The following is a 14,986-nucleotide window of genomic DNA, read 5'->3' as shown; positions in this document are numbered from 1 at the left end:
CCGACCAAGCAGAACATGGTCTATGACAAGTTTGCCTCAAAATGTCTCTGTATCCTCACACATTGACTAAGCGTACCCCTCTCTCCCCTGCAGGTTCTGCATTACTCAAGGAAATAATTTACCCTCCAAGTGGGTCAGACCCATGTTCTCCCAACCCTAGAATACATAGCCCTGTATTAGCATGCCTAAGTTATTCCCCATAGGGTAGTGTTGTGTCTGGAATCACCCTCACTGTCCTTTGTGCACGGTGCTTAATGCCAGTCTGAGGGCACTGTCGAGGACATCATTTCGTTGGGAAACCGAGTAGTTTTGGGTACGAGAAAACATCCATCCATCTGGTAGGCTCCAAGAACATCTAATATATGCACATGATTTAACACAAAGTGCAGAATCTGTAGAAGGGAAGCAGGATGCACCCAGAGCTCCCAAAGCTTCCCAGAGCTGAGCAAAGAAAGTACAGACAGAAAAGACTTACCAGGTCATCCTTTCTGTTCCCCAAGGGCTGAGATGAGTCCCCACAGGACATTTTTCTGCTGGATGTCTATTTAATGTAGGCCTCCAAACACATCACGGATCACTGTGTTGACAGACCCAATACTGTATTATATTAGATACTGTTCCTGACAAGGTATTTTACTCTTGACATTTTATAATTAGAGATTTGCAAGTAGTGAATTCTCCATGTATCTCCAGTAGCAACTTAACTTCTATTTTTAACACCTCTGCAGTCTGTTTCAAAGTCTCCCACCAGTTCTGGTAACTGATGGGAGAAACAATGTGGGTCCTACAGCTAGATCCCCGAGCTCTGGGCTCTGTTAACAGGGACAAGAGCTGCTTGAGAAGCTGAGTCCTTGACCCTCAGCTGCTTCCAACTAAAGCAGCAACTGGGTCTCCAGACTTCTTTAATACCTTTACAAAGTGAAGACATTAGTTGGTGATGACTTCCTGTTTTGATCCCTTTAAATACTGGCTCTGCTTCTAAAGCCAGTTGTGTAGCTGAGGAACGGGCAAAACTCAGTGTACTTTTCTGTTCACTGGGTGCTGCTGCTGTTGATATTATTATCATTATCATTGTTATTATTATTATTATTATTATTATTATTTGAAAGCATCTCAGGATTGTGGTTAAAAAAGCCACACTTTAGAAAAGGGTGTACAGTGAAAACCAAAATTTCTTAGTTCTTCGTCTCCCTGCCAGAAACAACAGTTACCAATTCCTTGTATTTCCTTCCAGAAACGTTTTGTGCCAGTGGAAGCATATGCCTGTGTCTTGGTCCATTCGGGCTGCTAGAACAGAAATACTACCAACTGGGTGGCTTATAAACAGCAGACATTTATTTCCTGGTTCTGGGACTGACAAGTCCGTGATCATGACGGTGGCAGTGGCCACATCTGGTGGGGACGAACTTCCCCCTGTGTCTTCACGTGGTGAAAGGGGACGAGGGGCTCTCTGAGGCTTCTTTATGAGGGCTCCACCTTATGACCTCATCACCTCCCAAATGCCACATCTCCCAATGTCATCACCTTGCGGGGGGGGGGGTTGGATTTCCACATGTAAATCTGGGGGGACACAGACATTTAGTCTGTAGCAGCCTGCTTGTCTACTCCTCTCTGCCTCTCTGTCTCTCTCTGTCTCTGTCTCTCTCCTGTCTTTCTGTCTCTGAATCAAATCTTGGCATCTCTAATTCCTCTTCCCCAAAGAACAGAACTGAAGTCAACTGAGCACCCACTTGGGCACACTGTGCATCTGGAAGATCATTCTGTGCCACGCTTTGGGATCCAGCTCATTCTTGTAGACATTCGCTTGCAATCTTACATGCAGAGGTGTCTCACTGGGGGAACTGAGGCTATTTCTGGGGTTTATGTTGCAGTGTTGTTATTCCCTGTTAGGCTGTAGTGAGCAGCTGGGCGCAGAGATTGCTGTCTACCCCTGGGTGTCTCTGTGTGAGTGGTTAAAAGGCACATGGATCTAAAATGTGGAGGCGGTTCAGCTACCCCCACAGGCAGTACCTGAGAAGGCGTGCCACCCACACCCTTGTTCAACAGTGTGCCATCCAGCTCCCGGCTCATGGCCATTCTGACTGCGTGTGCTTGCCCATGGCTTCCCCCTCTCTCTAACAAGAGAAGATAATCTGAGAGTAGTCTGCTGTCAGGGAAGAGGGGAGGGAGGTGTGCTGTCATTGACTGAAGGCTGCTGTGGTCCACGGTCCATGTTGGGCACTGCACAGTCATCGTCTTGTTTTGCCCTCCCACCAACCCCTTTAAATCACATTTTACACTGGGGAAACAGGTGCAAAGAGGCAAAGACGTCGTGAGTTTGGGAGAGTTGTGAGTGACAGGGTGGAGAGCCTCACCAGTTCTATGTCACGTCAAAGCCTGGCCTCTTTCCTCAGACCTCCAGGGTATTCCCTTGAGGGTCTCCCGGCTGGCAGCATAGGTGACCAGTGCCTGAGGCCTGGGCGAATAATCCAGAATTCTCTGCCAGGCCTGTTTCTTCAGCCCTGCTCTCCGATTTAAAGTAGCAGGTCAGTGAAGAACTTACATTCCAGGTTTGTTGGGATTAGACCTTCTGCTCCACTATTCAGAAGCTGAAAGGTCCCGGGCTGGTCACTTGACCTCTCAGCTCTTACTATCCCTACTGTTCCCTTCCTCCAGTGGGGTTCTGGCCTTCTCCAAAACTTCTTTCTCTTCCCTTCCCACCAACCCTCAGAGCCGCCTTGTAGAACACCGGAGAGTTCCTCTCGCTGCTGGAGAACTTGGGCCTCACCTGTGCATGTTTAAAATTTGGCCAAATCATTGAGGGATGTCTGTCTAAAAATAGGGTGGGTAGCCACAGCGAAACAGGAGATGGGGAATAGCAATCTCAAAAATAATAGTTTTGCTCAGTGAGTGTCAGACTATGTTCCAAGCTCTTTTCACACATAATCTCAAGTTGTCTTGACCCTCTATTACCAAAAAAAATTTTAAGTACGTATGAGGCACTATCATCCCCATGTTATAGTAAGGAGCTGAGGCAAGGAATGTCCTAAAGGTCATTGTAGCTAATAAGTAGGAGTGAAAGCTCTACACCAGGTGTGTCAGACTCAAGACCAAAACTCAGAAGGGCACAGAGCCCAGAAGGTATCCCCAGTACTGCAGAAAGGAACGCTTTGCCTGGGAATCACCCATCCTGCCCTGGGGAGGGCCCCAGTGGACCCCAGCACGTACTGTATTACAAGCTTAGCAGGTGCTCTTATTTGAGACCTGTGCCTTGAGCAAACTCCAATAACACATTTCGGTGGCTTCACAATTGTCTTTTCAGATGACAGTGTGGCTGAGCTGTTTTGTCCACACAGGTTCTATTTGCCTAAGGTTCACATTTACTTTAAGGACACAGGAACATTCTCTTGTCCCCTCACAAGGCCAAGTATTAAGCTTCTGTCTCCGGGATAGCATTAAACTGAATGGGCCATGGCATACAGGACAAGTTAAAGACCTTTATTACCCAATACCAGGGCCATATTACTGTTCTAAAGAGTCTGTTCACCAAAGTCCCCAGTCCTGAGGAGCCACATGGCATGATTAAGCCCATCTTAGGATAACTCTGAGAGGGGTGGATAGCTGAGATCATCCGAGACCCACGTGTCTAATGTCCAGTTGTAGGACAGGGCTATGACCTTGGAATCCGGTGGAGGTGAAGGTTCTCATGACTCCCATGACAGCTCGAAGAAAATGGCCCTGGGTAAATGCCATTAGGTATAATCAAGAGAAGCGATAAAGAATCAACTCTTGGGGACCATTGGCATGTGATGTAACCACTCCGAGCTTCACCTACCACCTTTGATCATGTGAGGTTTAGAGCAGCAGTGAGGTCGCGGAAGGGTTTCGCAGTGATGGGCACGCAGCAAACCCTCTACCATAGAAACCATTATAATTATGAGAAAGTCTCATCTTTCATAATGGGAAATCAGAGTGTTCTCCTTTGTCCTTAATTTTCCATTCAAACCATTTTTGGGGGGAGAATAAATTCATCCTAACAGTTGTGTAACTTCTTGCGTGTTAAGAGTGAAACTAAGGCCCAAATCCCCACATTGGTTTTCAAAGTAATTCTCATGGGGCACCTGGGTGGCTCAGTTGGTTAAGCTTCTGACTCTTGAGTTCGATGCAGGCCATGATCTCACAGTTTGCGAGTTCGAGCCCCATGTCGGACTCTGTGCTGACAGCACGGAGTCTGCTTGGTATTTTCTCTCTCTCTCCCTCTCTCCCTCTCTTCCTCCGTCTTTCTCTGCCCCTCTCCCATTTACTCTCTATCTCACTCTCAAAATAAATAAAAATAAACTGTAAGAAAAGAAAATAGGGGCGCCTGGGTGGCTCAGTCAACTGAGCGTCCGACTTCGGCTCAGGTCATGATCTCGCAGCTCGTGAGTTCGACCCCCACGTCGGGCTCTATGCTCACAGCTTGGAGCATGGAGCCTGCTTCAGATTCTGTGCCTCCCTCTCTCTTTGCCCCAACTCACTTGCATTCTGTCTCTCTGTCTCTCAAAAATAAATAAACATTAAAAGAAAAAAATTTTTAGAAGAAAAGAAAATAAAGGTAATTCTTACATAGAATGACTTTTATACAAGTAGGTTTCAACCACTCAGGTCTGAGTCCGACTGATTGGTACAAGCTAGTCATTGACCTAATTAGCTCTAGGCCATGTACAAACAAGGCTAAGATTTATTAGGGAAAGATAGAATTGAAGTTTAGTTTGTAGGGTCAAAGCCATGTTGCTTTTGCTAAATAAGGGAAGATCAGACATTTTGAGACCGAGTTAATGTTTCCTTAGGGAGATCTCATTGTCATTTTAGAGTTGCTACTCTCGTAGCCATTTGAAATGTTTCACCTTGACTTACTCTCCATTTCGGTGTTTTGTGCTTATTCACACCTAGATTCATTGTCAAGTTTTACCCTCTCAGTATGACTAAGTAGTCTCTCTCCTTGATTAAGATGTTATTCTTTGAGCAAGTATTAGCACACTGTGTAATTCTAAAGGGTTAGGCTAATGATTGGATAATCTGAAGATGAAGTGAGCCGTCCATGAGGTGAACAAATGGCTGGTCTAGGTGTTGAAGGACCTAATTGCTGTCACATGGCTCATAGCCCCATTAGGTGGTTTTGTTGCTTTTGCTTGTGCTTTTTTGTTGTTTGTGTGTTTTATTTTCTTTTAATTTTTTAACGTTTATTCATTTTTGAGGGACAGAGCGCAAGTGGGGGAGGGGCAGAGAGAGAGGGAGACACAGAATCCGAACCAGGCTCCAGGCTCCGAGCTGTCAGCACAGAGCCTGACATGGGACTCGAGCTCACCAACCGCAAGATCATGACCTGAGCCGAAGGCGGATGATCAACCGACTGATCCACCCAGGCGCCCCTGTTTGTTTGTTTTTAAATGAACTTAGAATGCCAGCACTACTCTGTTTTGTGGACAGTATGTGAATCACTCATCACCAACCACAGCTCATGCTCTAATTGGTGGCCATATATTCTACAAGTTCATAGTGAGTTCATGTAAATTCTGTGCTCTGTTTGGATTCTTGGCTGGAGAAGGTGCTTGGCTATGCTCTGTTAACTGAGAGATCCTGGTTGATTGGGCCACAGACCCTTGGAGGGTTAGAGCCAGAGGAAACCGAACAGTCCACCTGGTCTGTCTTCTCATTGTACAGATAGACGGAGATCACGTAAGTTAAAGGCCGAAACTCAGATATTTTCAGGTCCACGCAAGTAACATACTTGTTTGAGAGAGATCGGTTTATGATGGAGACATAGGTAAAAGCAATCATTAATTTTCTTCATTAACGTAGGAATTTTAAAACCATAGACGTGGTGCTATGTGACCCCTTGGTGGGGACACTGATAGTCTAGAGGACCCATGGACCATCCAAAGGTGTGCCCCCACACGCCCATCTAATCATTGCCGTATTGGATTGCTGACCCAACATTACAGTATCTGTTGATGTTTTTCAAGAGCAAGCAGCCATTTGGATTTTTAAGTGGCCTCTTGTTGAGTCCTGTTTTATTTTTTATCTGCCCAGCCTCTGAAGATAGTGAGTTTATAACCCCCGACTTAGTCTTGGGGTCTTAACTTATTTTTTTAAACAAGAGGTAAAATTGGAAGTGTTAATCCTTCATTACAGGTGCATAAAAAAAAGACAGCTTGGGTGCTCCTGAATGACAAATGCAGAGTCAGAGTAGGTTAGAGCTTGAAATGACCTTCTTGTCTACCTACTTTGTTTGTGAATGATAGCAAGGCTCAGAGAGGGTGAGTGACTTATCTGAGTCACACGGTGAATATCTCAGCAAGAACATAACATCCCCAAAGAAAATTTCCACTGCACCACTCCCCTCCCTATGGATCATACTTTCTGTATGTACTTTCTGTGGCCATCTTATTTTTTTTCTTTTCTTTTTTCTTTTCTTTTCTTTTCTTTTCTTTTCCTTTCTATCTCCTGGTTATCTCTGCATTGAAATGGACAAAGCCCGGTGACTTTAGGAGCAGATCGGGATGTATGACCTGGAGCTTCATTTCTCTTTGAAAACCTGCTTTACTTCCTAGCCAGAGGCCTCAGGGCCTTACTCTCACTAAGGCTTCCAGACTTCTGAAAAGAGTCTTTATTTTACCTAGTTCTTTCCTGCTGATCCTGTTGGTTAGGTTGAGGAGGCTGTGCTTATTCAGTAGTATTATATATTCCAACGAGCTCTAGTCTGAATCACTCCTGGGTCAAAATACTCTAACTAAGGAGTCTGGGTTTCTGCCTTTTTCATCCCTGGAAAGGACAGAGGCGATCAGATCGTCCAATTATAACCTTGTGTGTACAGCTAGTCTGAGTGATTGCATAAGCTCCCTGCCTCCTTAGAAGAACAAAGGACCTTTGTGAGGCAGGTGAGCCTGGTAGGTGAGCCCACCAGAATGGAGCCCCCATGGATGCTAAGGGTTCTCCACCTCCTGGACTGTGGAGAGAAGGTCGCTACAATCCAGACAATAGCCCATCCTCTTACATCAGGAACAGAATGTATCTGGGCTCAAGGACCTGATTTTTATGTGATGTCAGTGTCCTACCTGGACAAGTATGTTTTTCAGGAGATCAAGGTTTGTAGCCTTTATAGATCCACACAAACCAGGCCTTTGGGAGCAAGGTGATTTGAAGCCTTAAGGGTTGTGGACTTGTTTTGGAGGCAAAGAGTCAATTTTCTTCCTTTAAAAAAAAAATGATAGAGTTAGTTACAAACAACACAAGTTGGAAAGTTTGGGCTACCCTGGTCTTTTAAAAGTGGAAAATGTAATTATGCATTATGATTGGTAGATAGAGAAAAACAAATTAGAAATTTCTTGGACTGAAAAGAATTTTGAAAAAAAGAAGAGGCAGCTATCATGTATTAATGTTTGGTAACAGTAACTAGCATTTAGTGAGCATATGCTACATACCCAGTGTGGTGATACTAAAACCTTCAGGTGCATGGAGCACCTGGGTGGCTGAGTAGGTTAAGTGTCCAACTTTGGCTGAGGTCATGATCTCACGGTTTGTGAGTTCAAGCCCTGCATCGGGCTCTGTGCTGACAGCTCAGAGCATGGAGCCTACCTTGGATTCTATCTCTTTCGAAAGGGAGGAAGGAAGGAAGGAAGGAAGGAAGGACGGACGGAAGGAAGGAAGGAAGGGAAAGAAAGGAGGGAGGGATGGAGGAAGGAAGGAAGGAAGGAAGGAAGGAAGGAAGGAAGGAAGGAAAAGAAAGGAGGGAGGGAGGGAGGAAGGAAGAGAAAGAAAGGAGGGAGGGATGGAGGGAGGGAGGAAGAAAGAAAGTAAGAAAGAGAAAGAAAGAAAGAAAGAAAGAAAGAAAGAAAGAAAGAAAGAAGAAAGAAAGGAGGGAGGGAGGAAAGAGGAAAGAAAGAAGGAAAAAGAAAGAGAAAAACGAAAAGAAAAGAAAACTTTAGGTGCATGACCTGAGTGAATCTGACAGCATCCAGAAGAGGTGGGTAGCCTAAGTGACCCCTTGTCTCCTCAGTGAGAAAACCAGAACACAGAAGAATCAAGGAGACTGCCCAAGGTCACATCACAAAGCCAAAAAAGGGCAGAGCAGGGATTTGGAGGCAGCCAATCGGACTCCAGAATCCACTCCGTTACTCACTCCACCAGCCAAGCACTAGGCAGCACATTTTCTTCACATTCCATAGCCCATCAAGGGATGGATGGGACGGTGCCAGAATTATAGATGAGGAAACAGAAGCACAGATGTTAAGTAACTTGCCCCAAGGCCATACAACTGATAAAGGGAGGAGTATAAATGCAAGTAGAGGTCTGGCAGATTCCTAAACCCACATCGTGTGACTTCCCCTTCAGAAGTAGTTTATTTTACCTAAATGGCATTCCCTGCTATTAATCATGATGTTATAGCAGACAAATGTGTTAATAATCTCTGTCCCCGTAATTCTGCGTTTAGCTCAAAACTGCCTCAATTTACACACGCACACAATCTCCCCTCACCCCCTCCTCCCATTCCCCCAAACACCCCCTGTACCCCCAGGGTATCCAGTGGCCCCGCCAAGTGAAAAGGGCCTCAACCCATTTGGCAAGCTGACTAAGGAAGCCTAGATCTCCCAGAGAAACTTGCTACAAGGAAATCGCTAATTATAACCCAAATTGTATTTGACTTATGCATCTCTGCTTCACGTTGTAACACTGTAATTTAAAGAGATTGTTCCTGGCCTTTTTTTAGGGGAAGAAATTAACTACCATTTTTTTTTTTTTTTTTTTTTACTAAGAAAAGCAGTGGTAACCGTGGTACAGGAATGACAGGAGGTGGGTCCTGTCCCCTCCTCCCCTCTACCCATCTTGTCTTACAAGTGGGGGCTGGGTTAGCAAGTATGCAAGGACTTGCTGGAGGTTCCAGGCACTTTCTCTGAGTGACACCCATCTGGTGGCTTTACCAAAGGGAGAGAGAACACGAAGGTGGGCAGGCTTGGAAAGAAGAGTCTCCTTGACTCTAGGAGTGATGGTTTGGAGGCGGAAGGGAAGCAAGGACATTAGTCCTTGGATTTGGGGGCCGTCTCCTGTTTTGAGCCACTGACGTTCTTGACAAAGACTACAGGGGACCTGGTCAGGGGTTGAAAAGGGGAGTTGGAAGCATTGCCTGGATTTCAGAGCCTTGGCTGTCTCTCTTCCTGGTCCAACTATCCATGGGACCCAGAGCCCCTCACCAGCACCCCATTTTCCCTCTTCTCTCCTCCTTACTCCAGGCCTTTAGTATCAGCGTTAAGCCAGGACACAATTTGGCAAACTATCATCAATGGGTCCATACCGGCCCACTATCTGTTTTTGTCAATAAAGTTTTATTGAATCACAGCCACACTGATTCATTCATGTGTTGTCTATGCTGCTTTGCTTTTGCAGAGCCGAGTGATTGCAACAGACGTATAACCCACTGAGCTGAAAATGCTTTCTGTTTGGCCCTCCACAGAAAAGGTTTGCTGATTCCTCATCTAGGCCAAAGTTTGCATATTGCTGGACTGCTGGCTTTATTTAGACCTCAGGCCTGTTTTGTTGGGTTCACAAATGGAATGAACTGGCTACATGTTCATTGGGAGATTTCGCAGTATAATCTGGCTTGGATGAAAAACTGGAAAAGTTTACCGGGAGACAGCAGTGGTGTGCTAGTGTTGAGGATGCGGCTGTCCCTCAAGGCTGTTTGCCATAGTGGCCACCTACAGTGTTTTACTAAGCTGACCCAGCCTTGTACGCGTTCGAGTTTGGCTAGGTCATCTGGATCTTCTGGACTATTTTTTAATAAAATATTTCCAGTTTCTCTCCTAACCAGTGAATTACATTTCTTTTATTCTTTCTCCTTCATCATACTGGCCTTCCCTGCGGAACTCTGACCAGAAAATAAATATCAGTGTAATTGCCAGAATTTAGTGAATGCCAGAGTTATATCAGAAATGTAGCGTCCCTTCCTACCCCATAATACATCTGTATTCACACACACACACACACACACACACACACACACACACACACACAGCCACACACAGCCCCTGTTCTCTCAAGAAGCTTTGGTAAAGTGATATGTCATTGTTTTCTTTGATTTAAATCCAAGATGGATTACTAAGTGTTATATTCTTCTGAGGTCACGGAATGAATGTCACAATTGTTATTATTAACAGAGTAGATATTTATGGTGTTGGCCAACGTTATTCGGGTTTTAAGTTTATTAATTCTATACCAACCGAGTGGCTGGTAGGCTTAGCCCCATTTCATCAGTAAGGAAAACCGAGTCCCAGAGAGGTTATGTAAACAGCCTTAGGGCGTACCATCAGAAAGTGATGGGCTTGGAACTCACACTCGTCCTGGCTAATGCAAAGGCACTGCTCTGTCTGATATACCATGGCACTCTTTAAAGCGTGTGGGCACCACCAGTGGAACCAACCCTTCACTGAAGTAGACGACCGATGCCCAGCTCGGGAGCCAACAAGTACAATGTACTAAGCCTGAGGGTCAATTTTTCTGTAGCGAGAACAATTGATCCCAAGAAGGGCCTCTGAAGGCTTGACTAGAGGCGCTGAAGGTCAGTTTTTGGTAAATAGTCATTGAAGAATCTTCCATTATTCTCAACAAATCTGCAGAGAATATCTTTTCCCACTAGCCTTTGCAAGCTCAGCAGGGGGAGACACTGTGGAGTGGGGAACCCCATGTTTTCTTTTGAAAACAAGGCCTCCTCGGATAGGAGAATACCAAGGCAGAGGGAAATCCCGGTGAACAGGGTCTAGGCTTTGTCCGACAGCTGAAGGCTAGCACAGAGCCCCACCTGTGTTGCCCAGGCATCTCAGCCTACCCTGAGACGAGCGTGTGGCTCCAGGAAGCCCTACAATTTTGCACCAGCAGCTTGGTCTACAGGCTCTCTGAGGATTCACAGTGGTCTGACATTGGGGCTGAGCCCTTGATAATGACACTGTAGACACGAGGTAATTACAGATCTGTTACTTCCCAAGTCAAGCTAAGTGGACCTCTGATTATTATTCTGCATATAATAGGAGCATAACTAACACTGAAGGGAAATTGTACTTCTCTCTTTTATTAACCACTTTTATATTCCCTTGTGCACGGCTATGATGCTATGAAATCTCTTTAAATGTGATATTACTCAATATAATACAATAATAATGCACACACCATAATGTATTGGATTACTTTGCAAACAGCCCTTCTGAAATTGAATTTCCCGTCATTTCCCTGGGCCAGCTCAGGGCTGCTGGGCTCACAGGCCCTTTCTGTGCTTGGGAGCCTGGGGTCTACCTTCACAGTCAGTTAGGTTTTCATAGATGTAAGCAATTGGTCCCCATCATCTTTATTCATGGTGAGGATGTTGGCGAGCCATGTTCCCTGGCACCTCGCGGTATATCACAGCTCAGAAATGTGCACAATTTCTGGAACCTCAGCATAGTTTGCAAATGACCCGGGTTCAATGACATCAGAAGGGAGCTAAGCCAGATGGAAGGGATGCCTTCCGTGCTGTAATTAAATTCTGGAAGTATTTGCAAATCGCCTTTGCTGAAGATTCTGTGAGATCTTCACCCTTATTCCCAACTTCTATTCATCTGTAAATCCTTTCATGACACCATCTCAAAGCTGCTGTTGGTGTGCCCTTTACCTCCTGCATATGCCTTGAGACTTCACCCCTTTGACACCCAAAAATAATGTTTATTGAACTCATACAGTGTATCGAAATATGCATTAATCTATTAAGTGACATCCAACAATTTAATAAAAACTTAAATCTTTATGTTTGCCATAAAGCTATGAAGTCTCAGAGGATGTCACTGTGCCTTAGTTGTCTTTTTTATTCTTTGTGCCAAGCATAGTGCCTGGAATAAGGAAGATACTCAAGAATTGTGTGTCATTATTCATGCACGGAAATGTCTTGGGTTCCTGCTATTTGAGAGGCATAGAGTCAGGTCGTGGAGGTACAAGAGTAAATGCCAGACATGGGTTCTCCTTCAGGAAGTGACAGCCCAGTGCAAAACATAGAATATGAACAAACAAAAAACACCTGCATAATTAAATAATCACATTTGTGGAAAATACCATAAAGGAAAGGTACAGGTGTTATGCGTGGGTGCACACTTCTTCCCAACATGACAGGGATACCATGTTAGTAGCTGACGTGGCCATAGTGAGAGTATTTATACCATGGAAATTGGCAATGACACAAACCAGGGCTTTTGTGGTCTTGCCATCTGTAGAGCTGGTTGGTAACCACCACACCCTTGGCAGAAACTTGGCATATTCAAATGAAGGAATGTCAGTGTAGCTGGGTTGAGGGGCAGGGAGAAGGTGGCCCAAATGAAGATGAAGAAGTGGTCAGCAAACATTCTTACGGGACTTTGTAAGCCAAATTGAGGGTTTGCATTTTCATCCTTTGCACAGTGGGAGGCCACTGGAAGATCTTAAACAAGAGAATGGCATGATTAGGTTTTGATTTTAGGAGTGACCTGACTGTAGTGTGGAGCATGGATTAGAGAAACACAGTAATGGAGTGGGGTAACTGGGGGAATGGCAGAGAGTAGTCAGTGAGCTACTGCAATGGTCTGGACAGGACAGGATGGCATGCACTCATGTGGCCTGGGCAGTGAGTTGGCTGTAGGATGTAAGAAAGCAGATAGGATCCAGGATGACTTCAAGTTTGGGCCTCAATAAATGCAGCTCTTATAAAGCTGAATCTTGATGGAAGTGAGGATTGTTTTCCAAAGAGTAGAAGGAGTTGAGATCAAAGTGTGTGTGTGTGTGGGGGGGGTACTTGTGAGACACCTAGATACAAATAAGCATCTGTTTATCTTCAAAATGGACAGAATAATGCCTATCTCACATGGTAGCTGGGATTCTTAAATGGACTGATTTATAAGGAATCATTTGGCATGTAGGAAACAAGCAATAAAATGTAGTTGAATCTGAATTTCTGACACATTTAATAGGTGCCCTTTTGAAAATTGGACAGCCAGACTTGAATTAATTAATAATGTTTTAGGTTTAGTCTGAAACACGGAGTTTTCTATAATTGAGTCACATTGTATAGTGCCATTGGGAGAAGAAAATGTTTAGGCTAAATGTCCTTTGTTCTAATTCCAGTTTGGGCATTCATCTATGCAAATCACTCAGTGCAGGGCTCCTATCACCAATATGGTGTCACACTACCTTGATTCAAGTCCTACATCCACCACGTCTTAACAAGTTAAGCAAGTTGCTTAATCTCCTTGAGCCTCAGTTTTTCAAACTGTAATTGTCTTAACTTACAGGGCTTTTGTGAACACAAAGTGGTTATTTCAGGCAAAGCTTTATGACTATGCCTGGCATATAATTGGCACTCGGTCAATGGGGGCCGTGATTAGGAATCACTTTGAGTCCTGGGTTTTGCATCTTTCAAAAAGACACAGTAATTATCTATGACCTGACCAACTCATGGGGTAGGAGTAACTATCAAATTACCAAAGAATCTGCCACAGCTCTTTTTTTTTTTAATGCTTATTTATTTTAGAGAGAGAGAGACAGAACATGAGCAGGGGAGGGGCAGAAAGAGAGGGAGACACAGAATCCGAAGCAGGCTCCAGGCTGTGAGCTGTTAGCACAGAGCCCTACGCAGGGCTCCCACCCACAAACTGTGAGATTGTGACCTGAGCCAAAGTCAGACGCTTAACCAACTGAGCCACCCAGACACTACCACCACAGCTCTTTGTAATTTCCAGTATGCATACTTGTAAACTTCTGTTACTAGTTCAAAGTGCTATAGTCTTTTACAACATAGCCCTCAGAATGGCCATCAAGTATAGATGTAATGATGCTCTCTTTACAGATGAGGAAATTGAGGTTTGGAGGGTGGACATGACTTGATGTCTTTCCCAAGGTCACCTCGCTAGTATGTGGTATGTCTGAACCCACAACTTCTCCTGATACCTTCTCTAAGGGGCTAGAAGAATGGAGAGATCACTGGGTTTGGGGTAGGGAACTAAGGAAAGATCTACCTGGTTCTGTGAGGTCCATCTGCCCTGACCTTGCCAAAGGAAGTAAGAATCAGGAGATACTGGCTTCTGACATGACTTCCCCCAGACCCTTACCTTTGTACCCACTTCAAGAGTGATGCTTGGGATTAACAGAGACAGTGAGAGACTAGCCAGGCCTCCCATTGCAGATTTCCACTTGGACGCAGATTAGATCGTTTGGAAACTAAACTGTACATTGGAAAACAGTTCTGGATAAATTAATTTCTGTGATACATAATGCATAAGGGGAAATCCATGGTATTTTTAAACAATGGAAATGAGAGAATCTGCCTTTTGGGCATTGATCCCAATTACATTTAGTCCAGAAAACATTTATCAACACCTACTGTGTGCCAGTTCCTTGCTGGGAAACAGAGATGAGTCAGACATTGTCTGTGCCCAGGAAGGGTGAGAAATCGGTGGAGGCACCCACTAAGCCATCAGCCCTGGGTTAGACCTTGAGATCGGAAAACAAGGAGAGTCATGAGTACTTACGCCTGTCTCTTCTTGAAAGCATAAGAAGGCAGATCAATAATGAAACGTCTGTGAGATAGTTTACAGAAGGGACCTCCTATAGCCTTCCCAGCATCCGTGTTAGGCTGGCAAGAATGTTTCCATTCTGCAGATTAAAAAAATTGAGGCTCAGGGAAGCCTTATAACTTGCCCCAAGCCCCAGGTGCCCCATGTTACCAAGGCTGGACCCCTACCAAACACTACCTACCCTGAAGCCCCTCTATACAGCCTCTTCTGTGTCTCTGAGGGACCTTCATTTTTGCAAACTCTGGTTAATTCCATGAGTCGACTGGCTGCGTCTCTCACAGGCTCAGATGAGAGATACTTTAGATCCCACCTTTGCCCGAAGCACAGGGTGTTTCCCTTAGAAGAAGCCCCCCACCTGGAAATCCAAGGCTCCAACAGTTCACGGAAGCCCCTTTCCACCCCGACTG

The 14,986-nt window shown here is 44.9% G+C and overlaps 1 protein-coding gene across 4 annotated transcripts in view; it reads left to right on the top strand.

The window, feature by feature from the left end:
• RBFOX1 (RNA binding fox-1 homolog 1) overlaps positions 1 to 14,986 on the top strand; it is a 348,785-nt gene that overhangs the window by 172,810 nt on the left and 160,989 nt on the right. The window lies entirely within an intron of this gene.

Source organism: Lynx rufus, unplaced genomic scaffold, assembly GCF_022079265.1.
Source record: "Lynx rufus isolate CCGP_SWC_20201006 ecotype Redwood Valley unplaced genomic scaffold, mLynRuf1.p SCAF_23, whole genome shotgun sequence".
Classification (NCBI taxonomy): Eukaryota; Metazoa; Chordata; class Mammalia; order Carnivora; family Felidae; genus Lynx; species Lynx rufus.
Note: the sequence above shows the minus strand (reverse complement) of the source record. Positions and strands in the feature narration are given on the sequence as shown.